Raw genomic sequence first — 13,694 nt, forward strand, 5'->3', positions numbered from 1 at the left:
CTCACTAAAATACCATACACTCAACTCTAGTGATATCTCTTTTTCAAATTATAATCTTAAGTAGGTGAGAATGGGATTTGCATTTTTTATAATTATATTTAGCCTTTCAGACTGCTGAGCTTTTCAGGTGGATTTTTTTTTTTTTTTTTTTTTTTTTTTTAATGCATCAGCTAATTTGAAATTCATTACAGATAGTAAAGATAATGTATGGTTATGACCTGCTAGTTTCATCTGGTGCTGCCCAAATCCCAGGAAAATGTGATTGACTGTTCAAGGGATTAAATAAATGAATTTCATGTGGAAGTCAGTTGTGTGGAAAAAGTCCCGACAGCCTTCTTTGACACAGATCTGTATACTTGTTAAGGTAATAGTTCAATAGTTTGATCTTTTGGCTGAATAAGTGACATACATAAAATGTAAAAACAAACTACCCTTCCTTATGTCTAGGATTTCTACCAACAATGAAAAAGAGAATTTTTAGAGCATATTGTTTTTATGTATTTTTCCTGATTGAAAACACTGCAGGAATGTCTTAATGTAGAGTAATACTGCTTACTAGGTGACTGCATAAGATTAAAAGAGTAAACATGTATCCTCCCAAAGTCCGTAAGGACTGAAATACATGACTTTGAGTTTTTGTTGCTTTTTTATGCTGTAGTTAGTTTATATCAGTTAAAGTAGGAAACAAAATATTTTCTAGATCGAAATGCTTTAACTACTCAGTGTTAAGCCAAGTACTGAGGTGTTTTGTGGTATGGGTTTGGTTTGTTTGTCTTTCTCTTTTTTTACTTCTGGTAATCTAGAAAAAAATCTTTCTTCAGATGTTCCCATCTTTATTCTACCAATAGAACTACTGTAATTACTTCAAGATTAAATTTTATTTTTAAAAAAGTTTAGTAAAACAAATTTTAGACTTGTGCTCAGTAGTTTAAGTGCTGTGAGCAATCGATCCAAGCTTTTTCCCACTTGATCCAACTAGTCATTTTATCTAGTTTGTACCACTAGACTGATTTTAGTAAGGCTGCTTAACTTGTTCTGTGGTATTTTTCAATTGATTGTGGCATGCTCATTTGCTGTGGATTCTTTCAGTAGCTTTCTAATTGCAGACAGTTTACTTTTAGTGGCTTCTGAAGTTGTGTGCAGAAACTGAGTACCTTCTTCCTCTCCCTCCTAAGATATGCTGCATAAAGGCCCCAGTTGGTCTCAACGGTGGGAAGAACATTAAAGTGACTTAAAAACACTCATGAAGTGCTTGTGAAGCCTGTGGTGTCAGAGCAGTACCTGAAGTTGTTACAGCAGTTAATTCCAGTCTCCTTTTCTAAAATCCTCTGAGTCAGGTGTAGAAATAAAAATTCAGTGAAGTTCCTAATAGAGTGTGCTCTCAGTGGAACCTCCTGTGGTTGATAAATATTTCAAGAAGCTGAAAGTTAGTGATACATTTTAAATGCACGGCTAAGCTGAGATACTTCATGGTCCTTTGCATACACATTTGCATTATTCATTTGTACTGTGCAGGTAGATAATGGGCCAAATCTATCTTTGGTATTACTTCACTGATTTCTGAGTAACTGAGCCGATTCAACCATATGTGTATATCTTGCTTTTTGGATGTCCAAAGCAAAGTAGGAATTACTTTGGTGATTTTATTATACAGGTAAGAGTTGATTCATATTCAGTAGATTAAGCATTTCTTCATTAAGATAATTGTAAGCAGAAGGTATAATTTAATTTTTCTTCTTTTTCTGAAAAAAACCCTGTGGTTAGTGTTTTACTTGGTGAAGTGACTGAGATGTGATAAATCGGCTTTCTGTCACTGGTAAAAGTTCATTCTAATAACCTACTAACTTAGAAGTTCTTGACACACTTCTTTGTACCATGATACTCTATCTCTGCATGTTTTAAACACCCTTCCATGCCTGGGTCCATGATACTGATGTGCTGCATTTGTGTGTATGCATGTATACAAACTGTACAAGTATCTCTATTTTAAATAACTAGGTACTTGCTTTAACTTACAATAAGAGGCAGAGGTAACAGAAAATGGAAAGCCTTGATCTATCAGCATGGACTAGGTTTAAAATGCTGACTGAGCATGTCATTGAGATGGCAGAGCATATAATACATTTGATAGAAGCTACTATCCCTACATTTAAATTTGAATATGAAAGAGGTTATTGTTTGTGGGGGAGCTTTCTTTTTTTATTTCTTGTAGTGGATGATGAAGTTGTAAAAATTTTAATGTCAAATTTAACTATTTAATTTTAAGATCCAGAGAGATTCTTTCAGGAGACCCTTAGCATGGGGTTCTTGCTGTTATGAGTATTTTCTGCCAGAGATCAAGCCTTTGTATGGCATTCTCAGAATGCTCATTCCAGTAATTGGCTTTTGAAAAAGCTAACCTGAAAATCAAAACAGGAACTTTGTCCTACCAGCTGTGAACACATTTAAAACATCTCTGTCAGTGTTGAGTGCTACAAAAATGTAGGGTTCTAGAGATCTGGAAGAAAAAATAGGTGGAAACACAACAGCATGTCAGTCAGTTGAAGTAAGGCTCTACTTTATACACCCTGTGTCTAACATTTTCTAATAACAGTGTGCACAGCCAAGTTATTCAGCAAAAGCCCTTCTTTTTATCACAGCACAGTAGAGCAAATCAGGACTTGGGAGTCAATTAAGAATAACACTTATACATTTAGGATGTTGGCAAGGAATTATCACCATTGCATGTAATTCTGTTAAGACCAGATCTAAAAGTTTTATTGTCAGTGGAATGAAACATATTGAAGGCAAATAACTTTTGCAGCTTTAGCAGTTGTCAGAGAAGCTAAGACTTGGGACACCTCTCTCCTCTGTGCCAAGGAATTCGGTAAACGTGTATGGAAACAGCAATAAGCATTTATTGACAGTTTCTTCAAAAACTGTAAGCAGAGAAATATTTTCTTTCTGAATTGTTGAGCAATTACGGTAAATTGTTTGGTGATCAGCAGATCAGATCAGATGTCATCATATTTTTGGGTTTTTTACCTAGTTCTGGCATCAGTTTTCCTGGTATTGAATACCGTTTTGTTTTTTTTTTTATTTCAAGAAAACTTGAGTTCTTCTAAATAGTATTACCACTGAGCAGGTGTGCACCGTGTGTTTAAGATATTCTGATTGTGTAATAAATAAATTAATAATTATTATTATTACTGTCATTCTCTTAGCTTTGTACAAGTGTTATGTGAGGATATCTACATGTAGCGTGTTACCAAGCAATCAGTTTGAAAACTGAGAGCAGAAGATGCCTTTGCTTTCTAGAAGGTGCAGGCTCTCATTCTGGCATGTGCTCAGGGCTGTTTCATCTGGAACAGATACCCATTCCTTGTGATGTTTGCATGCATGGTGGCTCGAAGATGATGTTGGTTGCCATGGTGGGAGAAGGACAGGCTGCTTGTTCAGCCTACTGGATGGTCCAGCAGACTATAAATAAGTAACAGCATCTCTTCTACAGCCTTGGCTGTGCAGATTCTCATTTCTATTTTGTGAACACAATGCACAGTTGGAATTTGTAGTAAATCTTAAGTCTAATAAGTTTGAGTTTGTTTTTCTGTGTTTCCAACTCTTTCAACTTTTCTTAACTGAGTTCATAAATGTGCAAAAGGGACATGCCTAAACCTGATACAAATCTCTTGCACAGAAGATTAAAATAACTACATCATCAATAATATCAGGGGGGTGTTGTGGACTAAAATGTAGAAAACAGTCTAAAAGTGAGGAGGTAGTATTACACACTTGTAGTTTTCTTGCAGTTAATTGAATGGCCATCTTCAGAAGGATCAGTATTTTATTGCTGAGCCCAGTCTAGCATTAACCTTCTAATCCTGTGTTTATCTTTTAGAGTGTTGGAAACCGTTAGTTGTCACAAGATGGCCTTTAAGCAATAGAAAAGTCTAACTTAGAAAACCTAAAACCTTCTTGTAATACAAGAGATAGTTAATTGACAATTAAGACAAAGAATTAAAATAGAAGGATAGCAGAGATTTTAAACAAACAAAACTCTCCAAATCTCAATAAAGTTTTGCAATTTTCTTCGTGCTGCATGTCTGCTCTGCTCTGATTTCAAGTTAAATTTTTTTTGGCTCCCCAGTTGACTCTCTCAATTGTCTTTTATGTGATAAAAATTGAACAGTCAAATTTTAAATTGAAAGTCAAGTGTGCAAATGGCTCCATGACAGTTTTCTGTGAGGAGTGAGTTCTCATCTTTGTCCTTGGTCTATGCTTCATTTCTCCATCTCAGTCTGCACAGTGGCTCTGTTGTTTTTTATTGTCTGTCTTTCTGTGGCATTCAAAGCCATTATGTGTTCACAGCTCTATACTGCTGAGCTATGACTCTTTTTAAATAATTCCCACCTAATTGATACTCAGTCACATGGGCAAAGTCCTTCAAAAAAGCTCCTGTCAGCCCAGTCCTTGCCATTAGCTGGGGAGAGAGATGTTCCTCGGTTCTCATGTGAAATTCTGAGCTATTAGGGAGGGAAGTTTGTGGCTGCTGAGTCAGAGGGAATATTTTTAGTGATCTGTCTGTACTACTATTTTTTTTCCTAATGAACTTGATAATATTCAGTCAAAGCCAGAAATTCTCAGATGGTTTAAAATGAGGTATCAAGATCTGCTGAAATTAGTGGAACTTGGCTTACTTATCAAGAGGTGGGTCTGTGTAAAGTTGCCTTATGGTACCCTTGTAGTTGTGGAAGACTTGCCTGAGCTGATAGGATCCATAGGTTATGTTGTGCTTTTACACAACTGCTTTAAGTAACTTCAGTCATAGTAAACTACACCACATCTTGACATATCCTGTGGAGGAGGTAAAATGTCACCAGCTTTTATCTGTGTAAACTGTATTTGAAATCATGAAGATGAAGGATGTAATTAAAAGAGGAAAGAAAATAATATATAAATATATAAATAATATATAAAAAACGCTCTTGGGTTTTCCTAAAAAATTTTACAACATCCTCACCATATTTGTTCCCCTCTAAACAGTCATAAGGGTAGACATTGCCCTGGAAGGGTGTGTGCTTGACATTCAAACACTGATGCATTTTGGGTTTAATTTTAACCAAGCACAGATTCCTAAAAAGTAATTTCCAGTAAATGATTTGCTGGTGCTAGGATCTGGTGAATAACTTGCATTCCCTAATCTATTAATTGAGCAAACATATAGAAAGGAATTTAGAGCAATTTTATTTTAATATAATTGTTCCTGTGTGAGATTAATGCTACATATGAGTATTGAGTAACCCCAACATTAATCATATTTCCTTCTTCATAATTCTTTTTATGCCTCAGTTCACTGTAAGGCTATATATGCTCTGGTCCAGCAATGATTTGTGATTTTCATCATACTGTGTATTCAGTAGCAAAATATTAAAAGTATTGAAATTGTATTTACAGAGGTGGAGAATTTTCCTTTAGCAGAATAGGTTGACTTGGTTTCTCAGTAATTTCTGTCATGTGAGTTACTTGCATCCACTTTTGAGGTGGTCATGTTACAGCTCCATTCTCTCATCACTGGTCTTGTGATGTGCTGGCAATCCATGGTTTTGATTTGATTTGGGTTTTTTTTGGTGGATGTTTTTTGTTTGTTGTTTTGTAGTGGGATTTTTCTTGGGTTTTTATGTATTGCTTACATTTTGTTTCATAGATGAAATAAGTACTTTGTTCACTTTTCAACTGTAATGTTGTTATTGCTCTGGGTACCCTATGTACTTTGTTTCTGATAAGCATTTACCACAAAAAAAAAGTTATTTAACTGTTTTCTTAGTATACGTATAAGTGGGGTTTTTCAAGTGCCATTGCCCCTCTTAAATAAACTTCTGCAGCTATTTTAAAGCCCATGCACATCTACATACAGTGCTGAATTATATGAAGAATGATATCAAAATTAGTCATGTCCAAATTAGCTCTCCATTTAAATAGAAACTTTACCTGGAATATGGATCTATATATTCTCACAGTGCTCTTTGCACAAGGTACCTGTCTTTGAAGAGTGGCATTTCACACAGCATTAGTCCAAACAAACTGTTATTTTCACAGTATCTTTTGGTTTGACAATCTGTTATTTTCACTGTGTTTAATGGTAGCTTTAAGTATATTTTTAAATTAGTGTTAAATTATCATAATGAACCTGTGCAGCACATCATAAATAAGTTATTTCTAATATTATATGAGCTGTCTGGCTTATGCTGTAAATTGTGTACAATGAGAACTTGCTGCAAATCAGACACCTGGTTCAGTTGATGGAGTAGACCAGAACTTTATTTGCTTGGTAGCTGTAGTTCTGTGCTGAAGAGCTAACACTAGGTCACAGCTTCAGGGAGGCAGGTAAGGGGAAGAGGGAAGCAAAAAAGAAAGTCTTAAGAGGTGGTGGTGACATTTTTCGTTCGGACATCTAGCTGACATATTGGTCCTTCCAACTAAAGAAAAATGACTGTTTTTATTGTAACAGAGCAATAAAAATGTATAGACATTTTAAAGGAAAGATGAAATTGGAAGGGTTTATGGATCCATCACTTGTTGAATGAGACCCAAAGCACCTTTGCAATGTCCCTGTAGGCATCTCAGGACTGGGTTGCGCTTGGGTAGAATGGGCAAATTTCATTTTTTTCCTGCGGACTATGGCAATGCATTGTGTGTGAGATTACCTGAAAACATTCCTTAAAAGTTACAGGATTTCCTTTAATAGATCAACTCTTGTGATAATAGCTTCTTGATACTTGTATCTTCAGGCTCTCTTCTTTAGCCTATCATGACAGAATTTGTTTTAAAGGTTGCCAGTTTGTTCACTTGTGGCGATGACTTGCACACAGATGCAATAGCATTGCTTCCGAGCAGGTGCATTACACATGTGAATTTATCTCTTCACAGAAAACGATACCTGAACTAATATTCTGGAAACACCAGAGGTCTACTTGAAGTATATGAAATTATATTTATATCCTTGCCATCTGGAAAGACACACGGCGTCTCAGCCTTGTGAACATGTTTGGTGACATTTGTTGAAAAATAGAGGGAATAAATTTGGCCGTGTCTCCTTTGTCATCCATGCTCCTGCACTACTAACAAGAAGACAGAAGTGGAGGTGTTTTGTTGGATAAGATGTTTGCTGTTTTAAATAACAACAGAGTTCTATGATGTGTAGTCAAGTAAGTTAAGAAGCAGGTGCCCATCATTTTCAGGTCCTCACACGTGGAGGACAGTCCCTTACATTACAACTTGAGGCCATTTCTGTTACTACCTGGATGGTCATGTTCCAGGCTAGCAAGCTGGCAGCATCTGAGCTGAAAAATCTTGACATCCCTGATGTGAGTTTGCAATTCTGTGCTTTTCTGGAGCACAGGTGATGTTAAAATCAGATTGGGGGTAAGTGTTTATGAGCTTAAAAGTGTTCCCGTGGTTGATCTCAGACTGTTGAGGAAGCCTCAGGCAGTTGGAAAAGTGTCTGATCTGGCAGGCTGCAGGATGTCCTTGCTTCCATTGCGTCTCCTGGTTCTGAGTTGTCTCCTGTGGCTTGCACAAGAGGACATTTTCTTTGTCATTACTTTCTCTTTGATTTTTTTCCCCAGAAATAATTGGTGTATTGGGAGTAAACCAGTACAGCAGTGATTAGAGCAGCACTGCACCACATTCTTTCTTCTTCCAAACTTTTGCTCTGTGTTCACTCCTGCCATTCTGTACTGATGTGTTATGTATGGATCTTGCTACATTCTTGAAGAGCTCTCTGAGTTAGGAGTGTAATTTTCTTGTCTGATATTATATATTGAACAATTGTTATGTTTTTCATTAGGAATTGTGTGGCTGAAATTATTTTATAATGAAATTCAGAGTCCTTTTTGAGTTATTGAAATGGTTAGAAATTGCATATATGGCTGTGGTAAACACACCATTAAATGCAAGTGGACTCATTTACTCCTAAACAGGAATTCATGTAAAAATAGCACCTGCATCCATCTGAATAAGGCTTCATTTTGTCTATATATGCATGAAGATTTAAGTGGGTTTTGCATATTTCTGATTTTCTTTTTCCGAACAAAATGTGATTTATTTGTTATTTTGTTTATTTTAAGATTTTGGGTAGTATTGAATCCTACTGTTAGTTAGTGCCCTGCTATCAGTCACTGTTTTGCATACTTAAAATCTATGACATTATTTGACTGTCAGTATCTGATTACGCTTATTCCTTCTGTAATGTGTTCAGGGGCTTCAACTCAGAAAGTCTGGCGGCAATAATCTCAACTGTCTTCCTATTCTTATTTTTAGTTCCTTGGCATCAGTGTTAAATGCCTTGAAATGAAAATAAGTTTGGATAAATGTAAAGGCAGTGTCTGGACACAACTGCCTTGGGATAAGAAGCTGTACAATAGGGGTGGCTGTGGCATAGCTGCAGGGTAGAGCAGACAAAGAAAGTGTCTGGTTGGCTGTGACCTGTAGATAGACTCTGGCTATCTGTTTAGACAAACTCTAAAATGCCTTATGATTAGGCTTTTATTGCACATGGGCCTTCTAATGTCACCTTTTAACTTTTTTAAGACAGGAAAGAGACAGAAGCTAAGGTTTAATTTGTGCTTACTCTTGTAAAGCAGCTGTCCATAAAATCCGTGAAACTCCTGTTTGGATAAAGGTGCATTTGCCAAGCTCTTACACAACCTTCTTTGTGTGGGTTGCCATCTTTCCTTCCTTTAAACTTTTAATATTCATGGAATGCTTTAAAAGAACAAATTTTCATTTTGTTATTTGGATGGAGAAGTTAGATGCGGATTTGAGACAGTCAGCACTGAGAATTGGCATTTTATTATTAATTTTTCTGAATAACAGAGTAGGTTTATTAAAAAAACTCCAACACACGCTTCCATCTAAAAATCAGTATATTTGAAGGGAATTTGGAAAAAAATTAAATACAGGCATTTTGAAGGAATTTAAAGCTTTTCTGGGAATGGGAGGCCCAGTCATTACTATTTGTCACCACTGCCCTTACCGTTTCAGAATATCTTTCTGCATGACTTTTTTTTTTTTTTTTGTATATAAAGGAATTAATTTTTATTATGATTTTTGTCATCCACCTCATACCAATTTTCATTGAAATTTTGAAGCATGCACCAGTAAGGATCAATATAACTTAGGAAAATAATATTTTAAAGAACAATAGTTTGTAAACTAATTTAAAAAAAAAATCAGTTTACAAGCAAAATTAATTTGGCTCATTTTACCAAAACATGAGCAGGATTCAAAAACAGCTTGTTGGCTGAGCTCAACAGCAGGAGAAGCTGTAGTCGATCAGTTCTGCCCTCTTCAGCAGGTGTAATACCATTTGATGGAAATTGCAATACTTGGTTTCAGGGGACATGTGGATAATGTGTCCAGATGATAACAACATCAACAAAGTATAGAAAAAAACATGGGCAGATGTTTGGCTTATACTGTCTACATGGTTACATGTACTTAAATTCGCTGTAATGGAGTTTATCTATTGTCATGTTGTGGTTTGCTCTCTTACAAAGAAGGATTTTATGGCAGACTGCTAATCTTGCAGAACAGTTCACCTGTTGCAGCATCCATATTTTGCAGGCTTAGCTGCAGGACTTTTTACCTTTTTTTTCACTTGTTTTTTTCTTTTCCCCCCTGCTCTTTCTTTCCAACCATATCGAAGAGCTAGGTTTGACTACAGTGGGATGAATTGCTCTATGGTTTTGACATACAACAGGGTATTCTTGTAGTGCAACTGGATGCTTCAGACCTTCACAGACAGAAGAAGATAAATTGTACAGTTTTCAAATGTCACCCTTAGGAAAAAAAAAACACCCTCTAGGTTTATCTAACTGAATAACTTTTGATTTTTGTTTTCTGCTCCGTGTGTTCCGGAAGAATGGCTACTCCTGAAATTACTGATGTAGAATGTTGACTAAATTTGATCTATGGAATATTAAAATGTATCAATAATTGCTGAAAATATTTAGACAGATGTGTAACGTATGAATCATTGTTCTTCAGATCATTTATGTATAATTAAAAGTGGTATCCAGCTATTCTGTCATCGGGAAGTCCTGTTTGCACGGGTAGGACATCCTATGTCTATTATCTGCTACTGTCTTTCTTCATTCCCAATACTAGAACTCCTTAACATTCTAGATCAGCACAGCCTGTGAATTTAAATTCATTGCTTTGTAAGATTAATTCAAAAAATGTAACAAACTATAATTTTGAAGCTGATGTGAGCATTTAAAGAAAAGGGGGTTTATCTGCTGTTCATTTAATGCAGCATAAAATTAACATCTAAATCAAACAGCAAAATTTTAGTAAATAATATGCAGCATTTATTATGAGGCCTTATTATTCCATATGCATAGTAATATTTTCAAAGTGTAATTTTTTCTTCTTCCTAAGCTGCTCAAAATGTTTCCCCCTGTTTTTCAACAAGGCATTGTGTGTTGATTTTTGTAATTAGATAATTTGCATACAGTCATTGTCATTAGAAAGTTAGCATTTTCAGTGGTTGCAATTGTCTGAGTTATCCAAAGCTTTCTCATTTAGAAATATTTGAAATTATAATTTAGGTCACGTAGTCTTTATGCTAACCATTATTTTCAGTGTTATTTCTCACATGACTGCTTCTCAAGCTTAAGCTTGTTTCACTGTAAATAATTTTGTAGTTTCCTTTTTAGTGAAATTCCAACTGTAGAGTATTTTCTTTTAGGAAGTAACTTGCAAATTATTTAGGTGAGGTATCCAGGGCTATGTGCACTCAGTTGCTATGGAGACACCTGTCATCCTGTCTTTCTAGGAAAGTGATAGTCCTGCTATCCACAGATAGTCCACCAAACATGCCCAGAGCAATGATGTGCAGAAAATTCACTAGCAGGTACAAAGCCTGTCACTGGCTTGAGTGATGTGTTCTGTAAATTCAGGAAAGGAAAGTAAAATCCTTAAAAACCAAAGCCCTATGCGCTTTGGCTTACCTCCAGGAGGTTATGTTCCCCTCTGTCCAGTCCTAACAATAATCCAGTTGCCAAACTTCCTAAGGCAGTTAGGATTGTCTGTAGAGACTGTACCCTATGCAAGTACTGGATCCAAAAGGGCTCCTTGCACCTCTCCTGTATCAAACATGAACTGGAAGAATAAAAGGTAGAATCTATTTACTGTGTTTGTGAAGCTGCTTAAAGGGAAGGAAACTGATTTATAAGGCTTCAATTTTCAAAATTCTACTCTTTACACTGTTGGAAGACTTTGCTCTTCCAAAAAAAAGATATGAAAAGTGTTAGAGACACTTTATATTCCGATGATGCTGTCAAAGACATCCCAAACATTGTTGCAAGATCTCTGCCCACTTTTCCTGAATGTATTCAAGGGAGGGTATGCTGTAGTTCTCTCTCTCTCTCTGTGTCTCTTTCTGGCTTTTCTCTGCAATGGACATGAGCCAGAGAAATGTCTTTCCTGGTCAATGCAGTCTCTTGTTTGAGGAAATGAAGTAGAGTGCATCCCATTAAATTATTTCTTTCATTCTAATTTCAGTGACTTTGCTTTTGGAAAGGATACACCCTTTGCCAGCCATGTAATAAGAAAAACCAGTCTGTACTAAATAGAAATCAAGCTTTAGTGATGGGAAAGTAACACAATAATAAGAAAGCTTCAGTAGAGGTGAAATTTGGCTGAAAATCCAGATTTTGGTACACTAAATAAATACTTTCCCTTCTTAATCGAGACAGGAACTTGCTCTAAAAATTTTCAGCACTTGCTAAATCGTTTTGATGTCACGTTTTGCTTGTCACATAATTGGATAATGTAAAATACATAAGGAATAGACAACAGAACCAGTCCAGAAAATTAAGTAGCTCTTGTATTCTTACAGTTTAGCATTGCAAATGTTTCTGGTACTTGTGTATTCCAGTCTGGTGAGACTCTCCTTGAAGGAGTCTGAATCCAAGGACCCAGATTTACTGAGCAAAGAGGCTTCTCAGGACTATATCCAATGCAGCTCTCAGGCTAGGGAAAAGTTAGTGTTTTTCATGGCATAGGCTATTGTTTAAATTAAAGTGCCTGCGAGGTGGGAGGAATAAGCTTTGTAAGGTGAGACAAGTTGGACCATCTACAATCAATTCAGAAAATAAAACTATATTCTCCCATATTGATATAATTGGATATCCTATCTGTTCCTAGCCCTCAGGTGCACTAAGGAAGAACCTACATCTCTCACTGATAGGATTGAGAAAAATTCTAGAAAATCTCTTTACTACAGAAGTGTTCTGAGAGGGAGATAAATTTTGATGACATAAAAAAGGTTACCTAGTACAGTCTGCCTGACAAACAGTTTGGTCAAATTTTGCTGCTTCCGGGATGATGTCTTTGCCTCAGTAACCTTGATAAGGTTAGTTTCAGACAGGGCTGTGCCCAGTAACTCTATGCACCTGTACACACTGGGAGCCACCCAACTGAGAAGCAGCTTTGCCAAAAAATGCCCCGAGGGGTCCTAGTGGACACCAAGTTGAACATGAGCAAGAAATGTGCCTTGTGGTAACCAGTTTCCTTGGCTACGCTGCCTTAGGAGGATGAGTGTTGCCAGCAGGGCAAGGTGGGTGATCTTTCTCCTCTGCTCTGCTCTACTCAAGCACTGGATCCAGTTCTGGGCTTCTTAGTTCAAGACAGATACAGTCATATGGTGGGAAGGGAGTTCAGCAAAGAGCCACTAAGATGATGAAGGGACTGGAACATCTCGCCTTTGAGCAAAGGCTAAGAGTTGAGACTGTTCAGCCTGGGATAAAGAAGCATGGGGAAGGAAGTCATCAATATGTAAAAACACCTGAACAAAGCATGTGAAGAAGAGGGAGTCAGATTCTTTTCAGTGATGCCCAGGAACAGGACCAGAGGCAATGGACACAAACTGAAACCTAGAAGGTGCTGTATGAACACCGGGAGACACACTGTTACTGGGAGAGTGACTCAACACTGGGACAGGTTGTCCTGAGAGGTTGTAGGTTTGTCTTCCTTAGAGATACTCAGAAATTACCTGAGCATGGTCCTGGACAGCTTACTCAGAGTGGCCCTCTGTGTGTTGGACAAGGTGACCTCCAGAGGCCCCTGCCCACATCCACGCTTCTGTGATCCTTTAAAGGTGCCTGCCATGCATGGTTAGGGTGTATGTCTAGTGCTGATGCATTGCATCCTGGTTTGTGAGCGGGCTGGGGATTGGAAACAGGCACAGTAATCTTGCGTCTTAGTTATGATGTGCAAGCAGAGATTGCAATTCCAAATTCTCATTATTTCAGGCTAGCAAAGATCATTCAGAAGTGTCACATTGTATCTCATTTCTGTCTTTGAGACATTTGGCTGTGCAAATCATATGGCTTTGACAAATAATCCCTAAACATGCACAATTCTGAGATGCTGAAATATCCAGCTAAAACTTTGGTAACATGGGTTTGGTATTTCTGGTTTGTGAAGTAAAAACAAGATTCCTCTTGTGCTGATTCAGTTCATGGCAAGTAAAAATATCTCTACTTCCCTCAGACATGGAATGGCCAGAAATTAATCTGCTGTACAGTCAATGTGCTCCTGGAGGGCAGGAGAGCCAAATGCTTTATGGACATCACAGATCTGCTCCCATTTACCAACAAAACTGAGCACTCCATCCACCCCATCATAAGGGCTTGAACCACAGCAACTTT

General features: G+C 37.1%; 1 protein-coding gene across 7 annotated transcripts in view; it reads left to right on the plus strand.

The window, feature by feature from the left end:
* CTNND2 (catenin delta 2) overlaps positions 1–13,694 on the plus strand; it is a 626,420-nt gene that overhangs the window by 214,582 nt on the left and 398,144 nt on the right. The window lies entirely within an intron of this gene.

This window comes from Erithacus rubecula, assembly GCF_903797595.1.
Source record: "Erithacus rubecula genome assembly, chromosome: 3".
NCBI lineage: Eukaryota > Metazoa > Chordata > Aves > Passeriformes > Muscicapidae > Erithacus > Erithacus rubecula.